At 41.6% G+C, this 19,577-nt stretch overlaps 1 long non-coding RNA gene across 1 annotated transcript; it reads right to left on the reverse strand.

Annotated features, from left to right (window-relative positions):
- Positions 1 to 6,778: 6,778 nt before the first annotated feature.
- Positions 6,779 to 19,330, reverse strand: LOC144337534 (uncharacterized). Its single transcript, XR_013410737.1, has 4 exons — positions 15,993 to 19,330; positions 8,579 to 8,754; positions 7,769 to 7,839; positions 6,779 to 7,523 (listed from the first exon to the last, which is right to left on the reverse strand). It is a non-coding gene; the product is annotated as an uncharacterized LOC144337534 (long non-coding RNA).
- Between the last annotated feature and the right edge of the window lie 247 nt (positions 19,331 to 19,577).

The raw sequence follows: 19,577 nt of genomic DNA on the forward strand, positions 1-19,577 counted from the left end.
ACCCTACCCCATTCCCATTAAAGCTCCCAACTCAGTGTGTTAGATGGAAGCTAGGTGGTGGGGGAAAAGCAGTTTTACAAGTGATTCATGTATAGCTGAAAGCTCTGTAATCTTCTCAGAACCATTTGCTAAATGAATTAGATGAAATATCGTGTAGTTTAATAAAGTGGGATGAAAATTTTAGGCACAGTGGGGGCAAAATCTTTGAGTAACTGTCCAATGGGAGTTACTCAACCCTACCTGGAGTCAGTCCTAGGGTTAGCATTCCTGTGCGCTTACTGCTTTGACAGATTCTTCCCTTTTCCATCTTTGAAACTGCAGTTTCGCCGGTGCGGTGGCTCACGCCTATAATCCTAGTACTTTGAGAGGCTGAGGGGGGCGGACCACCTGAGGTAGGGAATTCGAGACCAGCTTGACCAACATGGAGAAACCCTGTCTCTACTAAAAATATGAAATTAGCTGGGCATGGTGGTGCATACCTGTAATCCCAGCTACTCAGGAGGCTGAGGCAGGAGAATTGCTTGAACTCAGGAGGCAGAGGTTGTGGTGAGCCGAGATCGCACCACTGCAGTCCAGCCTGGGCAACAAGAGCCTCCATCTCAAAAAAAAAAAAAAAAAAAAAAAAAAAAAAGGAAACCACAGTTTCTCTCAAAACATTAACAAACAAGCACTCCCACAGAAGTAGCAATGGAGATTCTACTGCTAACATAAGAAGAGAGAAAGAAGGAAACCATTTGCAGTCTCCACTGGATTTTTCTAAGTTAGCAACTATTTATAGTTTTGAAAGTCCTATTTTAGAAGAATATGATTTGTTTAAAAGATGATGAACAAATCAGTAGTTTTATGTTATATGTGGTCATAAGCAGAGAAAAGACCTGGTTATAGGAGAGCAGATTTTAACGCAGTATGGAGGCACTATGTTTGAAATGTTGGTAAGTCAGGACCTCTACGTTGGTTTGCCTTAAAATACTTAGGATCTATCTTGTTTTCAGCTAGCTCTTCCCTTCCAGATTTTGAAACCAGCGCAACTGTCCCACAGGACTAATGTTTACAGGTTTTTTGAATAAACATAGAAATTGACCTTCCCTAGTCTTAAAACTCTAAACTGATATTTGTCTCATCTGAGTTCCTTCCTTAGGAAACCTACCCTCAGGCAAGGAACTGAACCTCATGAGATCCTCACACCCAGACAATGAGATACCAGACTCATCCATCATGACTGCTTCCCTTCCCCTCCCTAATTCCTGTTTTCCCACTTTCCCTGCTATATAAACTCCCCAATTTCAGTCTGTCAGAGACACAGATTTGAGACTTCATCTCCTGTTGTCCTTCATTGCAGCACCTGATTCAAGCCCTTCTTCCTGGCAATACTTGTTGACTCAGTGACTGGCATTCTATGCAGCAAACCACAGGACTAGGCTCAATGTATTTCGGTAATAATTTCCTGTGAGAAGGAAGTAGTTAGAAGAAAGAGCATGATCATAATAGGAAACTAAAAACTCTGCATCTGTTTCAATATTTTAATATTTAAATATATTTAAGCCTGTCTTATATTAAAAATATCCTCTTTTGAACTCTACTTCTCTTACTGGCTTCTACCGTATCACTCTCTTCTTTTTTTTAGAAACTAACATTTAGTTAGTTTCTAAACATTTATTTATTTATTCTAAACATTTATTTATTTATTTATTGTTATTATTATTATTTTTTTTTGAGATGGTATCTCACTCTTTTGCCCAGGCTGGAGTGCAGTGGTGCAATCTTGGTTCACTGAAATCTCCTCTTACTGAGTTCAAGCGATTCTCCTGCCTCAGCCTCTCAAGTAGCCTGGGACTACAGGCATGTACTACCACGGCTGGCTAATTTTTATATTTTTAGTAGAGATGGGGTTTCACTGTATTGGCCATGCTGGTCTCAAACTCCTGACCTCAGGTGATTGCCCGCCTCGCCTCCCAGATTGCTGGGATTACAGGCTTGAGCCACCGTGCCTGGCCTAAACTAATACTTAAAAAGAGTTTATAGTTACTATCTCCATTTACTTATCTCCCATCTACTCCTGAGCATCCTGGAGTAGACTTAATTCCTGTTGTGCAACCAAAACTACTCTTACCAGGGTTGCCAATGATGACACAGTTGCAAAATAGAATTACCCTTTCTCACCCTTGTTTTACTTGGCGTTGCAGCACACTTACCATAGTCCACCAGTGCTTTGCTTTGGAACTGCTGCTCTCTGGCCCTCATGCTGTTGGGTTCTCTTCTACCTCTCTGGCCGTTCCTTTCGAGTTTTCCTTACCACCTTCTCTGATGTCAGTGGTCTTTAGGGTTCTATCTTATGTCCCCTTCTCTTTCTATATACTCATGTTCCCTGTGTGACTTCAGTTATAATTGATACCTGATGAATGGCCCATTTCTCTCTCTGTCTCTTTCTCTCTCTCTCTCTTTTTTTTTTTTTTGAGAGGGAATCTCGCCCTGTCACCCAGGCAGGAATGCAGTGGCATGATCTCTGCTCACTGCAACCTCTGCCTCCCGGGTTCACGCCATTCTCCTGCCTCAGCCTCCCGAGTAGCTGGGACTACAGGTGCCTGCCACCATGCCAGGCAAATTTTTTGTATTTTTAGTACACATCGGGTTTCACCATGTTAGCCAGGACGGTCTTGATCTCCTGACCTTGTGATCCACCCACCTCACCTTCTGTGAGCCATTGCACCTGGCCATCTCTCTCTGTCTTTAAATAGAGATGGGGTCTTACTCTTTCACCCAGGCTAGAATGCAGTGGTGCGATCATAGCTCACTATAACTTTGAACTCCTGGGCTCAAGCAATCCTTCCACTTAAGCATCCCAAAGTGCTGGGATTACAGGTGTGAGCCACTGTGCCCAGCTAATTAAAAACTTTTTTTTTTTTTGGTAGAGACAGGTTCTCACTATGTTGCACAGGCTGATCTTGTAACTCCTCTGGCTTCAAGCTATTCAGCTACCTAAGCCTTTCAAAGCACTGGGGTTATAGGTGTGAGCCACTGTGCCTGTCCTCCATCTCTCTCTCTCTCTCTTTTTTTTTTTTGAGACAGAGTCTCCCTCTATCGCCCAGGCTGGAGTGCAGTGGCATGATCTCTGCTCACTGAAACCTCCGCCTCCTGGGTTCAAGTGATTCTTACGCCTCAGCCTCCCAGGTAGTTGAGATTACAGGTGCCCACCACCACACCTGGCTAGTTTTTGTATTTTTAGTAGAGACAGCGTTTCACCATGTTGGCCAGGCTGGTCTTGAACTACTGACCTCAAGTGATCCTCCTGCCTTGGCCTCCCAAAGTGCTGGAATTACAGGCGTGAGCCACGGCACCCAGCCCTCCATCTCTCTTGAATTGTATATCTCAACAGTTTATTGGGCATCTACTTTTGAATATGCAACATGTCCAAAAAGCTGAACTTAACTTGCCTCTAAACCTGATTGTTTAAAATGAAATTTTAGCCAGGTGCAGCAGCTCACACCTGTAATCCCAGCACTTTTGGGAGGCTGAGGCGGGAGGATTGCTGGAGTCCAGGAGTTTGTGACCAAGCAAAGAGTAGGACCCCATCTCTATTTAAAGAGAGAGATGGCCAGGCACGATGGCTAACACCTGTGACCTGGGCAACATGAGACCTCATGTCTTAAAAAATAAAATTAGCTCGGCATGGTGGCATGTGCCTATATACCAGCTACTCAGGAGGTGGGGATTGTTTGAGCCCCAGAGGTTGAGTCTGCAGTGAACTGTGATCACACGACTGCACTGTAGCCTAGGTGACAGAGTGAGACCCTGTCTGAAAAAATTAAAAAAAAAATTTCAGTGGATGGTACCCCACAGTGATCCACCCCAGAAATCTGGCCACCATCTTTGATTACTCTTTTATCACCCCCACATCTAGTCAATCACTCAGTCTTGACAATACTACCTGCTAAATATCTCTCAAGCTGTCCACTTCTTTTTCCAACCTTACTCACACTACTGATTCAGGCATTTCCTTTTCCAGATCACTGCAATAGCTTTCTCTCTGATTCCACTGGTTTGTCTTCAGTCCAATTCCATGCCACTCTAATTCATTTTCTGCAGTGTGGGTGGAGTAGGTGTATGAAACAAAATTCTAATCACATTTTCCCCCAATATTAAAGCCCTTTAAATGGTTCTCTGTTGCCCTCAGGATGCACTTTGATCTCTTCAATAGGGCCCCCAAGCTTTTTTTTTTTTTTTTGTCATATTACAAGTTTAAAAGAGCTCAGTCTTCTCCAGCTTCATCTGTGCTAATCCTGCCCCCACCTTACCCCCATTCTTGTACTCCAGGTACACAACACTACTTTAATTCCTTAAATACCCCTGTTCTCTACTGTGTCTGGGCCTTTGCACTTATTCTGTCTGCTTAGAATGCTCCCATTATGTCTCTTTCTTATCAATGTTAGTTATCTTTGGTTTAGACATCACTTCTTTTGTGCTATGCTATGCTAACACCCCAACCCCAGGTCATGCTTCTAAAGTACCCAGTACTTATCCCTGGGTAGCGCTTACCATGCCCTATCAAGATTACGTGGTGAATGTAGTGTAAGCATTTTGTATGCAGGGACTACATGTCTCACTGTTGAATCCTGGGTCCTAGAAAAGTAGCTATCACATAATAGATGCTCAGTAAATACACATCGTTACTTTGGGTATGTTTCTCATTAAATCAATTAAACAAGTGGCACAGAGCTGGTAGGGAATGACCAAAAATGAGGTCCTAGGCCTCAATGTTAGTTTTTTTTTTTTTTTTTAAAGTAAAGCCAAAGTTCAGATTATTGCAGTTTTACAGGTTGGCTATGGGTCTTAATGGGCTTATGGGATATTACAACTGAATCTGAACTCCGTCCAGCTGGTACAGTCTTTATCCAGGCTTCAATGTTCTTTTTTTTTTTCCCTTAAAAAAACAGCTTTATTGAGATATAATTTATATGCCATACCACTCACCCATTTAAAGTATATTCTATTCCTCAATGATTTTTTTTTCCAGAGCAAGAGTGGAAGTTTATTTTATTTTATTTTATTTTATTTTTTTATTTTTTTTATTTTTATTTTTATTTTTTTGAGACGGAGTCTCGCTCTGCCACCCAGGCTGGAGTGCAGTGGCCGGATCTCAGCTCACTGCAAGCTCCGCCTCCCAGGTTCACGCCATTCTCCTGCCTCAGCCTCCCAAGTAGCTGGGACTACAGGCGCCCGCCACCTCGCCCGGCTAGTTTTTTGTATTTTTTAGTAGAGACGGGGTTTCACCGTGTTAGCCAGGATGGTCTCGATCTCCTGACCTCGTGATCCGCCCGTCTCGGCCTCCCAAAGTGCTGGGATTACAGGCTTGAGCCACCGCGCCCGGCCAATTTTTATTTTATTTTTAAGGTGGAGTCTTGCTCTTGTCGTCCCTGGTGGAGTGCAATGGTGTGATCTTGGCTCACTGCAACCTCTGACTTCCGAGTTCAAACAATTCTCCTGCCTCAACCTCCTGAGCAGCTGGGATTACAGGCGCCTGCCACCACGCTCAGCTATTTTTTTTTTTTTTTTGTATTTTTAGTAGAGATGGGGTTTCACCATGTTGGCCAGGCTGGTCTCCAACTCTTGACCTCAGATGATCCACCCGCCTTGGTCCCCCAAAGTGCTGGAATTACAGGTGTGAGCCACCGCGCCTGACCAGAAGTTTATTTTTAAAAGGCTTTAGAAAATGAAAAAAGAGAAAGTATGCTTGGAAGACCCCCAAGTGGGTGACTTGAAGAACAAGTGCCTGATTTTTAACATAGTCACAGAATTATGTAACTATCACCATAATCAGTCTTCAGAACATATTCATCGCCCCAACTAGAAACCCTATACCCATTAGTAATCACTTTTCATGCCACCCTTCAGCCTCCTTTCTCCAGCCTCTGGGAACCCTAATCTACATTTTTGTTTCTGTGAACTTGCCTATTCTCAATATTTCATATAAATGGAATAATATGTGTTCTTGTGACTGGCCTCTTTCACTTAGCATAATATTTTCAAGCTTTATCCATGTTGTATCATATATATATCAATACTTTATTTCTTTTTATTTTTTACTTAAAATTTTTTTCCTATACAGATGAAGTCTCACTATATTACCCAGGCTGGTCTCAAACACTGGGCCCAGGCGATCCTCCCACCTCGGCCTTTCAAATTCTTGGGATTATAGGTGTGAGCCCAGCCCCATTTCTTTTTATTGCCAAATGATCTTCCATTGTATGTATATACCACATTTTGTAAATCCATTCATCAGTTGGTGGACATTTGAGTTGTTTCTGCTTTTGGCTATTACAAATAATGCTGCTTATGAACATTTTTTTTTTTTTCCCTAAGAAATGGAGTGTTGCTCGTCTCACTGAAACCTCCACCTTTCCAGTTCAAATGATTCTCCTGGCCCAGACTCCTGAGTAGCTGGGATTACAGGTGCACACCACTACACCCAGCTAATATTGGTATTTTTAGAAGAGACATTGTTTCACCATGTTGGCCAGGCTGGTCTTGAACTCCTGAGCTCAAGTGATGTGCCCACCCCAGCCTCCCAAAGTGGTGGGATTACAGGGGTGAGCCATCAAGCCCAGCCTTGGACATTTGTGTGTGAGTTTTTGTATAGACATGTTTTTATTTCTTTTGGGTATATACCTAGGAGTGGAATTGTTGGGTTATATTATTACCAGAATGGGGTCCTGATCGAGTCCCCAAGAGAGGGTTCTTGGATCTTATACAGGAAAGAAGTCAGAGTAAGTCCATAGAGTAAAGTGAAAGCATGTTTATTAGAGAAGAAACAAAAGAATAGCTGTTCCATAGGCAGAGCAGCCCTGAGGGCTGCTGGTTGGATATTTTTATGGTTATTTCTTGATTATACGCTACATATGGGGTAGATTATTCATGAGTTTTCCAGGAAAGAGGTGGCGATTTCTTGGAACTGAGGGTTCCTTTTCCTTTTTGACCATTTAGGGTAACTTCTAGACATTGCCATGGTATTTGTAAACTGTCATGGCACTGGTGGGAGTGTCTTCTAGCATGGTCACCATTATAATTTGTGTATAAAGAGCAATGAGGACAACCAGAAGTCAGTTCCATCTTTATCTTGGTTTGGGCGGGTTTTGGCCAGCTTCTTTACTGCATCCTGTTTTATCAGCGGGTTCTTTGTGACCTGTATCTTGTGCCGACCTCCTGTCTCATGCTGCAACTAAAAATGCCTAATCTGGGAATGCAGCCCAGCAGGTCTCAGCTTTATTTTACCCAGACCCTGTTCAAGATGGTGTTGCTCTGGTTTGAAGACCTCTGACATATTTCCCGCCTTTTTACAAGGGAATCTTTAATCCTAAGGGTTGCAGAGGGGCAAAGATCCATCTACTGTAACTTCTTTAGGCTGAATAGGGGCAGTGATATTCCTGCCTATTAGGGTGTCTTGTATCCAGGGTAGAGAGGAGCTCAGTCAGAGAGCTTCAGTATAGTGAGGGCCCTTCATAACTCTGAGTTCTGACAAAAGGTGATATCTGAAAGATAATAAGTACTCAATTTAAGAAAACATTGAATAAGCTTATCTTGCATTTTTACACAAAGAATATGAGAGCAATATATTCCACAAAAGTAAAGCAAAATAAGTAAAATTATTCCAAGTGAACTAAATAAGAAAGTGTTTCATGAACAGGGCAGTTGTTGGAACCAAGCTGATACAGAGTCACTAGCTGATTCCAATACATGCCCAGAATTAAGATATTGATCTAGATTTTTACATTACCTTCCCCTTTTGTTTCTTCTGAGCAGCAGCCAGAGATCACTGGTTGGTTCACAGGAAGAAGCAGAGTCAGTCTAAAATGCAGAAAAAACTCAAAAAGCAACAGATGAGACTAGAGTCTAATAACAGGTGTATCACAGTTTTTGAAAAATAATTTTTCTCTAATTCCCATTTTTATTAAAAACGAATCATGGTAGGACTCATTTATTTGCAAACTAAGTTTTAGTCTTATTATACTAGGTCTGATTGTTTGTATAAAGTGCAGCAAGAGTAATTATTTGCCATATAGGCTCTTTTTAAATTGGATTTGATGGAACTTTGTTCCATAAGGAATCTCGGATTAGAGCTTTTAAAGCACTGAGCCCAGCCATGGGTTTGTACCTTCACATACTTGTATGACTTGGGTACATTTCTCTCCTCTCAATTTCCCAGGATAATTGGGACTCCTGGGCCAGAGAGTGACATTTTTGGCCAGGCGTGGTAGTCACACCTGTAACGCCAGCACTTTTGGAGGCTGAGGTGGATTGATCACTTGATGTCAGGAGTTTGAGACCGGCCTGGCCAACATGGTGAAAACCCTGTCTCTACTAATAATACAAACGAATATTTAGCTGGGCATGGTGGCACATGCCTGTAATCACAGCTGCTCAGAGGCTGAGGCAGGAGAATCACTTGAACCTGGGAGATGGAGGTTGCAGTAAGCCAAGATTGTATCACTGCACTCCAGGCTGAGTGACAGAGTGAAACACTCTCTCAAAAAAAAAAAAAAAAAAAAAAAGTGACATTCTTTAGAAAGTGACATTCTTTACTTACCACAGGTCAGGATCTCTGTACAAGGATTGCATAGACAAGGCACGAGGCCAGTTTTCCCAGGGGGCTTTTTCTGACTCTGTAAGTCAACTTTTGATTCCTTAAAAGTAGTCTTTTTGCACCTGGCATGCCATTCCAGTCAAAGCCTTCACAAAATAACCATTGTCTCCAGTGGTGTCCTGTTACGAAAGAAAACAGATTCTTATTGTACTTGTGCAAATATTGCCATAGTTAAGAATACTTACAGTTTCCAAATTTTGGAGAAATGAGGTAGAGAGAAAGAAATATGCTCCAAATTTTATTTATTGGAATGTATTTTACTTGTTAAAAGCTGTAAATAGCTCAAAAGAAAAGTATTCTTGACTCTGAAAAGACAGAAAGGATCAGCAATGTTTTAGGCAAAAAGTCATAAAAAGATTATTTTCGTCTTTTGTTAGTTCAGTCTATGCAATTAATTCCTGTTTCACTCAACATTTATGTACACATTAGTTTTCCAAGAGAGTCTTTGAAGTTCTTTCCTCTCTATTTTAATGGCACACTTTCCAAAGTTATCAAAGGCCTGCATTTAAGAGTACTTGTCAGAGTCCTATAGCTGATTATAAACTGCCCTTTAAAGAGGATCAAAATAAGACAACAATTGTCTGTGGATGACAGAAATTCTTATGGCAGTCATGGTTCTTCTGTAGCATACAACAATTTTACAAAACAATTATAATTATTACTGATAATATACACTAAGTCATATCAGTATTATAGGACTATAGTATAATTTTGGAAAACATACCAATAACACATTTATACAAATACAGCCCAAAGAAAGCCAAACACTATTTCATATTTGACAATGCTTCCTGTATGATTTTAATATACCAAATAAGCCAAATGTGTCTCTTTTGGACTTTAGGGTATCTAATATCTAAAGGATTAATCAGGTCAGAAACTGGCAATTTATACTTTGATTTTGAAAAGTTTTCAAATGTCAAAGGTTTGAAATACTTGATATAAAAAAGAATCCCGGCACACTGTAAGTCATTTAGCCAAAATGATAACTCAAAGATTTTAAAAAGGGAAAAACCTGACTGGGCATGGTGGCTCATGTCTGTAATCCCAGCACTTTGGGAGGCCGAGGTGGGTGGATCATAAGGTCAGGTGTTTGAGACCAGCCTGGCCAATATGGGGAAACACTGTCTCACTAAAAATACAAGAAATTAACCAGGCGTGGTGGTGCATGCCTATAATCCCAGCTACTTGGGAGGCGGAGGCAGGAGATTTACTTGAACCTGGGATGCGGAGGTTTTAGTGAGCCAAGATTGTGCCACTGCACTCCAGTCTGGGTGACAGAGTGAGACTCTACCTGAAAAAAAAAAAAAAAAAAAAAAGGGGAAAAACCTTTACTCATTGACAGAGGGAAGACTTAGCTTTCCAAATAATCTTTCTCTTTTCTTTCATTCTTTTTCCTGTAGTTTATTCAAAAGGCAAACCAAAATCTTTCATTAAAAAGAAATTACACAAAAATCTTGTTCAAGAGAGAAAGCCAAATCTCACCTTTATGTTAGTGTACTATATTGATGTTAAATCTAGTTCTTAATGAAACCTAACAGACAAATCTGGTCAGGTGCAATGGCTCATGCCTCTAATCCTAACACTTTGGGAGACTGAGGCAGGAGAATCACTTAAACCCAGGAGTTTAAGACCAGCCCCCCCTTTTTTTTGAGACGGAGTCTCACTCTGTCACCAGACTGGAGTGCAGTGGTGTGATCTCGGCTCACTGCAATTTCTGCCTCTCAGGTTCATGCCATTCCCCTGCCTCAGCCTCCTAAGTAACTGGGATTACAGGTGTGCACTGCCACACCCAGCTAATTTTTGTATTTTTAGTAGAGACAGGATTTCACCATGTTGGCCAGGATGGTCTTGATCTCCTGACCTTGTGATCTGCCCACATCAGCCTGCAAAAGTGCTGGGATTACAGGTGTGAGCCACAGTGCCTGGCCAAAAAAAAAAAAAAAAAAAAAAAATTATACGCAAATCTGTCTAATCTTAATCATTTGATCATAAGGTAAGATTGTTATAAACCTTTTATAACACTTTACAGGTTTGTTGTTGTTGTTGTTGTTAAAGAATAGAACCATACTCTAAGAAAGCCATGTTATGCTTTTATTCCAATGTTCAATTTACAGATAAATTGAATAATACTCGTTTAATTTTAGCCAATATCTTCTCATAATTTCTTTTACAACACTAACCTTTCATAAACCTTTCACAACTTACTCAAACATCAGCTTTATTCTATCCTTTAACTCTCTAAATTAGGGAAAGAAACACATCTCCATACTTTCTTACAATCTTTTACCAAAAACACATTCTACTTTCCTTATATACCTTGCATGTAAAACTGTTTCTCCAGTAGTCTCAATTACATATGTTACAATGTTAACTCTTAGCAACTTTTATTTTTGGTGAAAGACCTGGTTAGTAAGCAATTTTATTTATGTACCAGGTGTGTAGCCTAGGACACCAGACAGAAATGCAGATAAGGTCTCACTATTTCCAACACAGTTGGGGGCATGGATAACTCCATATGTCCCCAGGCCTTATCTAGAATCTAGCTACAAAGTAGGTAAGTTGTACAAGTATCAAAAGTCAAAGATGTAGTTTATAACCTGAAGCCTTCTAGCAAAGACAGTATTTGACCTGACTAATTTAGACTAAATGTCTAAGTTTTGAAGATGTTTGTGTTTTACCAATAATCTTGAAAAGTTTCTTTATTTCATAAAGATTACTAAAGTCATGTGAATTAAAAGACATTAAAGTTTTTATTTTTCTGACAAAATATTTGATTTCAGCACTTATTTTTCTTTAAGCCAATCAATTAGAGCTTTTTATATAAATACCGCACACACAACACATATAAATACACAGACGAAAAACAAAAACAAGAACAAAAAACAAAACTTAGATACACAGACAGAAGCAGAACCAGTAGTTGTAAGATTTTTCATTTGCCAGTTTTTAAGTTTTTCTTTCCCATTTTATGAACTCTGTCATGACTTACACAGACCATGTGTGACATGCTTAGACTTTCTAACTTGTCTTATATTTCCCTCTTTCCTAAATAATCAGTCATTCTACTTTAGGACAAGAATTTACCATACAAGATCTTTTCTCACATAATATTTCTTTTCTTTATAACTTTCCTTACCAAAAATACATCTTCATATTCATAGCTTTCTTCACACCTCTCTCCTCTACTGTTTTTTTTCTTTCTACCTTGTTTCTATTTTCTTCTGTTCCCTGTCCTCATTGTCAGCTAAGCAATGCTAAATTACATTTCCAAAGGGCCAACTCTTAGATGAAACAAAATAGAGAATTCATATTTTATTCAAACCAAGGAAAATGGTGTGAATAACAGTTCAGTTAAGACAGCCAGGGCCAAGTGCGGTGGCTTACGCCTATAATCACAGCACTTTGGGAGGCCAAGGTGGGTGGATCACCTAAGGTAAGGAGTTCGTGACCAGCCTGGCCAACATGGTGAAACCCCACCTGTAATAAAAATACAAAATTAACTGGACATGGTGGTGGGTGCCACTCCAGCCTTGGAGACAAGAGCAAACCTCTTGTCTAAAAAAAAAAAAAAAAGACAGCTAGGAAAAGCATACACTCTTACACATAGAGATTTCTCCAAGGATGTTAATTACTGACTGGCTTTAGGGTGGAGCCTTTTAAAGAACGATGCCAGAAAAGCATGTGGTTTCTAGGGCCTAATAAGGAAACACAGCTGGAAGGCAAAACAGATCCCCAATAATTAAGGGGCCCATTTTTATACTGGATCCTGGATCCCAAAAAAGAAATAAACAGCCCATCTCCCATGGGAGACTCATCTCTCAGTGGGAGTTGCAGATGTTTCCATACCTTTTAGGTGGCTGAGAGCATGTTTCTCTGGTCCAAACATGCGAAGAGCTGAGTATTCCCCCATAACTGCCATTAGCCATCCCTTAAGTGTATTTCCTACCTAGTTATTACACATGAAGGCTAAAAACTCTCTTGTAATGCAAAGTAATTTCTTTTTTTTTGAGACAGAGTTTCACTCTTGTTGCCCAGGCTGGAGTGCAATGATGTGATCTTGGCTCACCACAACCTCTGCCTCCCAGGTTCAAGCAATTCTCCTGCCTCAGCCTCCTGAGTAGCTGGGATTATAGGCATGCACCACCACGTCCAGCTAATTTTGTATTTTTAGTAGAGATAGGGTTTCTCCATGTTGAGTCTGGTCTCAAGCTCCTGACCTCAGGTGATCTGCCCCCCTTGGCCTCCCAAAGTGCTAGGATTACAGGTGTGAGCCACCATGCCCGGCCAATGCAAAGTAATTTCTGATACCCCCCAAAAGTCAAAACGTCAGGTAATGCAATGCAAAACAGAACAGAGCCTTAGATTTTGAGAGGCATCTGTCCACTTTTATTTTATGGTTTTTTTTTTTTTTTTTTTTTTTTTTTTTTTTTTTTTTTGAGACGGAGTCTCGCTCTGTCGCCCAGGCTGGAGTGCAGTGGCCAGATCTCAGCTCACTGCAAGCTCCGCCTTCCGGGTTTGCACCATTCTCCTGTCTCAGCCTCCCGAGTAGCTGGGACTACAGGCGCCCGCCACCTCGCCCGGCTATTTTTTTGTATTTTTTAGTAGAGACGGGGTTTCACTGCGTTAGCCAGGATGGTCTCGATCTCCTGACCTCGTGATCCACCCGTCTTGGCCTCCCAAAGTGCTGGGATTACAGGCTTGAGCCACCGCGCCCGGCCTATTTTATGTTTTTTTGAGACAGAGTCTTGCTCTGTTGCCCAGGCTGGAGTGCAGTGGTGTAAGCTCACTGCAAACTCTGCCTCAGGAGTTCAAGCAATTCTCTGCCTCAGCCTCCCAAGTAGCTGGGATTACAGGAACCTGCCACCATGCCCAGCTAATTTTTGTATTTTTAGTAGAGATGAGGTTTCATCATCTTGGCCAGGCTGGTCTTGAACTCCTGACCTCGTGATCCACCTGCCTCGGCCTCCCAAAGTGCTGGGATTACAGGTGTGAACCACTGCGCCTGGCCTATCCACTTTTAATTCCTGGGGTTCCATGAAGAAAAGAGAAGTTTTCCCCAAAATGGGGTCTGTGTCACCTCCTCTGTTTTTCCCAAGGAGTCCCAGGCTATTAGAAATTATCTTAGGTCCTCGGCCGGGCGCGGTGGCTCAAGCCTGTAATCCCAGCACTTTGGGAGGCCGAGGCGGGCGGATCACAAGGTCAGGAGATCGAGACCACAGTGAAACCCCGTCTCTACTAAAAATACAAAAAATTAGCCGGGCGCGGTGGCGGGCGCCTGTAGTCCCAGCTACTCAGGAGGCTGAGGCAGGAGAATGGCGGGAACCCGGGAGGCGGAGCTTGCAGTGAGCCAAGATCGCGCCACTGCACTCCAGCCTGGGCAACAGCGTGAGACTCCGTCTCAAAAAAAAAAAAAAAAAAAAAAGAAATTATCTTAGGTCCTCTTATATAGGCATGAAGGTGGCAAGAATAAAAACTGGAGAAAGAGAATTCAGTTGTCTGAGAAGAAAAAGTTTTTGTTTTTGTTTTTTCCAGGAAAGTAAGATCAAAAAAAAAAAAAAAAACATAAACACCTTTAAAACGTATGCATAGCTTGGACATCTGCTTTAAATTAAGCTGCCTTTTAACCAAACCTCTTATTACTAGACTCTAGTTAAGACAAACAGTCAATATTTCTGGCTTTTGGACTTTACCAAAGGTAACTTCTCAGATGAAACCAATAAGTTTTAACTAAGGTTATGATTTAACTGTGGGTGTACCGGATATTTCCAAAGAGCTGGTAAGCAGTTTTTACAAGATCTGGAATCTGTTAAGGTAGCACAGAGAAAGGAAAATTTGAGAAGGGGAGTCAGAAGTTGTTCATGGACGGGGGCACATGTTCTCAGGATCTCCTGAGGGTTGTGTCATGGGCAAAAAAAAAAAAAAAAAGTAATAAAAATTAAAAAAGAAGTTGTTCATGGAGAGGCAGATAATTAATAAATGGCAAAGGTCACACAAATAAACCAGAAAGGACTTATTCCCCAGGCTGGAAATTGAACCCTGGCCACCATTGTGAAAAGAGAGAAATCTTAGCTACTGAGCTACAACATTGGGCAGTTTCTGTTACTCTTCCCAGAAGAAGCCTAGAACAGCCAATTTTGAACTTGCTAAGGCTTTTAACTGCTCAAGGTAATTTTTAGGGCTATGACATGAGCCCCCAAATTCCTGCCCTCCAGATGGCAGAGACCAAGAGAAAGTACCAGGGTTACAATGTCAGACTCCCAAGGACATAAAATAAGGTGAGGGAGAAACCTCATCCAGGTTTTTTGTTTGTTTTGTTTTTTGGTTTCATTAACCTGCAGTGTTTGTAACTGAACAGCTTTCTGGGGCGGCTTGAACAGAGGGCTTACAGGGGTCCTTGGCTGGCATTCTATCCTATGGTATCTCTTTTTATGACAGAATGACACAGAAAAACAAATTCGTAGAACAAATTACACTGGATTTGTTACAGCCTAAGATGAGCTTCATAAATCCTTTTTCCCAGTAATGAAAACTTTGCAGAGGAGATAAAAAGTGATTTTTACCATACATTCAACTGGTTTGCGCACAGAGAGAGAGGAAAGGGAAGGGAGAAAAGCATTGCCTGCAGCAGGGCGGGAGAGGCAAGGAGCTCAGAGGGGCCAGGGAAAGACCCACCCATTGCAGCGACACTGGATCAAACATTCAGGCAGCTGATTGTCAGTCTTGGCGGGATCTTTTCTGGTAGTCTCAATGGCTCTCAAGTTTCCCCCTTTAGGGAGAAAAAAGCTCCCTGTGTCCCACAATCCTGTACATGCCTAATCCTGTAACTTGTGGCTTTCAGCAAAGAGCGCAAGGCAGATTAATCCAAAGAGAATAGTGGTTAACATCCTGTAGTACCAAATCCATTTTTAACCAAGAGGAATGTTACCAAGGGAGACCTCTAACTCCCTATGTCTTAGGAGAGACTCTGACCTTCCTAAGTTGAGCCTTTAGCCCAAGTTCAGACAAGCATCCTTGCCCTTTACTGTGATGGGCCTTTTAACCCCTTATGCCTGCCTGTCTGCCTGCCTGCCTGCCTGCCTTCCTTCCTCCTTCCCTCCCTCCCTCCCTCCCTCCTTCCCTTCCTCCCTTCCATCTTCCTCCCTTCCTTCCTCCCATCCTTCCTTTCTTCCTTCCTTTTCTCTTTTAATATATAAAAACTTTTAGCTAATCTTCTCTATATCATTCCAATTTTAGTATATGTGTTGCTGAAGCGAGCACAACCCGCTATGTCTTAGGAGGGATTCTAACCCTTTCAGGTTGGGCCTCTAACCCAACTTTGTCCTTTACCTAGGACAAAATGTACCCCAGCACTTACCCAAAGTCAGCCAATTGGTGCTGCATGGATAATTTTCCTTTGGATTGGGAGGTCTCTCCAGTATTGTCCCTTCATGGTTCCCGGGAAGATGTTATGGGAAAGGGGTCCCAATCCAGACCCCAAGAGAGGGTTCTTGGATCTTGCACAAGAAAGAATTCAGGGCAAGTCCATAAAGTGAAAGCAAGTTTGTTAGAGAACTAAAGAAACAAAAGAATGGCTACTCCATAGGCAGAGTAGCCCTGAGTGCTTCCAGTTGGCTATTTTTATGGTTATTTTTTGATCATATGCTAAATATAGGGTGGATTATTCATGAGTTTTCCAAGGAAGGGACAGGGATTTCCCAGAACTGAGGGCTCCTCTTTTTTTTAGATCATGTAGGGTAACTTCCAGATATTGCCATGGCAATTGCAAACTGCCGTGGTGCTGGGGGGAGTGTCTTCTAGCATGCTAATACATTATAATTAGTGTATAATGAGCAGTGAGGGCAACCAGAGGTCAGTTTCATCACTATCTTGGTTTTGGTGGGTTTTGACCAGCTTCTTTACTGCATCCTGTTTTATCAGCAGGGAATTTGTGACCTAGATCTTGTGTTGACCTAGCTCATCCTGCAACTAAGAATGCCTAACCTCCTGGGAATGCAGCCCAGCAGGTCTCAGCCTCATTTTACCCAGCCCCAGTTCAATATGGAGTTGCTCTGGTTCTAACGCCTCTGACAGTATGGAGGACTTACAATTCTTAAGAAGAGAGAGGTTGCTGAGCTTTAGAGAATAAGCTGAAACATGCATGAAGCACTAATAACTAATACTCTTGCCCTGTACTTTGTTAATTTAGTGATAAATTTTACAGCTGGTTCTTTGAATAATTTACATTAATTAAGTTTCTCTGTCTGATGTGAAGTAGCCAGTGAATGAGCAAAGCCTTATTCTCCAATAAAGATAATAAAGCCCTTCTTGTGTTAAATGGAAGTGGGAGAATGTCACATCTGTTTCTGTCCATTTCCACTCCTTCTCCTTCTCCTCTGGACCAAACAGGGCTGGCTGATGGAGTTAACCAGGAAGGCTTCAAATGGGGAAATTGGCCTGTTTAAACTCCTGCTAGTATTAAACCGTTCCTAAGTCCTATGTAAGTTAAGACAAAAAAGTTATGAAACTCATATGAGTTATAGGTATAGGATTCTATTAACAAGTATATCGTATCCAGATAAATATGGGCACCTTAAAAGTAGTTGTCCTGGGAATAAACACACATCTATCCAAAAAATTCTGTCATCATTACTCAAAATATTTTGCTCAACTTGCCATGTAGAGTTACTTTCAAAACCAGTCTGAGGCCTACAAGAAAACCAGTTTCACTTCCTTATAATCACACTTAGGATTTCAGATACTTGCTACTCTGCTTGTGTTTATTGGCCTTTTTTTTTTTTTTTTTTTTTTTTTTTTAACAGTTACCTCTTTTTAATTCTCTAGCCCCAAGCAAGAAAAACTCTGGGTTCACATAGTGCTCCAGGTACAGGACAAGGCTCACATCATACAGAGCCCAAGCAATGAAGAAAGATTGGCATGCTTCACAAGACTTTGACCTTTAAACAAAGCATGGTCAGTCTGTTTTCTCCAGTGTCCTGTTTCTGCTTTGTGGTCCCCTCTCCCACCCTTCTTGCATTAAAGAACCCTTAAACCTGAGGCTGGGGACACGGCCTTGAATTGTCTTCTCAGAGGAAACAGGGAGAATGGGTAGAGAGAGGTACTTCGGAGGTCTCTTTTTCCTTCCGCTTGTGGGTAGTTAATGATCTACCAGCAGTCCCCACTCTTGGGGAGACTGGGATCATGTTCCAGCCCCACATCATGGCTCAGGGCAGAGGGCACTTTGTACACAGAGGGAACTGCATCTGACTTTCCTACTTGATCTTTAGAGTCAGTAGCCATCTGCGGTCTTGTATGTTCTCAGTTCTCAGGCTCCAGATATGAAAATGGATCTTCCCATTTTCTTTCTCTCTGAGTCTGCTCTGAGGGAAAATGAGGACGTTTACTAGCAGAGGAAAAAGAAATACTGAAGTTTGCAAAAATTGATAGAAAGCTGGGCTCCCTGCTCATCAGGCCTCCTTCCTCCCCAGCAGTTTCTAAACCCCCAGAACATTACAGTGAGATTTTAGCTGATGGTACAAACATGTCTACAGGATTTCCTCAAGCTGGGGCTACATTTGAAGGCTTTATATTTTGGCATCTGACCTGCTTTTGTCTTTTCATTTTGGCCATCTGACCTGCTTTTCTCTTTTCCAGAGGATTCTACTTTTCACGAATAGGTATGATCTAGGAATTCAGCCTCCCTCACCGTTCACTAATTGCAGAATAAGCAATGCAGAGGCTGTTCAGGGAGTATCTTATCTGTGGGGAGAGAGAGAGGAAGCACTGGAAAACCTGCCAGGGAAGGGACCAGAGGGCATAATTAATAAATGAACAACCCTGGAGCAGAATAGGGGAGGAGTTAGACACAAGGAAGGAAGCTAAAGGAAGCCAGAGAATTTCAGGAATTGAGGGTATCACATGGAGAAATAAAGAGGGAGTTAGACAGAGGCTGTTGATGGTCCCTCCCCTGCCACCTGAAAGAATTGCCTGATCAAGGCCTACTATGGGCGTGGTCTTAGGCTAGTTTTTAGGAATAAAGAGATAGATAAGACACAGTCCTTATTTTACAAGTTTACAGTCTAACAAAAAGGAGATACATTAACAAATTGGAGGATATTTTTCAGAATGTGCGGTATCGTAGGCTAGGAGTCTGCTACCATTGCTAATAGCTGGCATTTATTTTTTACCCACCGTCTTCTAAGCATTTTACACATTAAATAATTCATCAACTCCTGACATCAGCCCCTTGAAGTATATATTGCTATTGCTCTAATCCTTGTTTTATAGGTAAAGAATCTGAGGCACAGAGACATTACACATATCCTGCCTGAGGTCTCACAGCAGGCACTCAGAAGCAGAACTCCAGCACAGGTAGTCTGGTTCTAGAACCTACCCTTGCACTAACATGGCTGCTAGTAAGTCATGTGGGGAAGCTCTGCTACTTCATGTCTATGTGCCTTTGTACCCACTTGTCTTTCCTTGGCCTGAGATACTCTTCCTTAAAGCCTCTGGTCAACGAGGGGCTCTTCTTTGATATCTACTCTGACTCCTTCTGCCTATCCCAGAACCATTGCTGCCCTTGGAGCTGACCCAACACTTTGTCATTGTATTCTATTTGTTGGAATGTCTGACTCCTTTTATTATAAGCTTCTGGAGAGCAAGGAATTTTTATTCTCGGAAAACAGTTATAAAAGTAGAGCCAATAATGTAATGAGTTTGCATTTACTTATCATCCAGCTTCAGTGATGAACATTTCAATTCAATCTCTTGTCATCTATATTCCCACTTCCAACTATGAATTATTTTGTAGAAAATCATAGACATCAAATCATTTCATCTGTAGATATTTCAGCTTACTCCTAAAATACAAGGGCATTTTAAGAAACAATATCACAAATATATCAGAAACCATTATCACACTAAAAGATTGTTTCCTCCTGGGCCGGGCGCGGTGGCTCACACC

The sequence above is a fragment of the Macaca mulatta genome, chromosome 19 (genome assembly GCF_049350105.2).
Source record: "Macaca mulatta isolate MMU2019108-1 chromosome 19, T2T-MMU8v2.0, whole genome shotgun sequence".
In the NCBI taxonomy this organism is placed as follows: Eukaryota; Metazoa; Chordata; class Mammalia; order Primates; family Cercopithecidae; genus Macaca; species Macaca mulatta.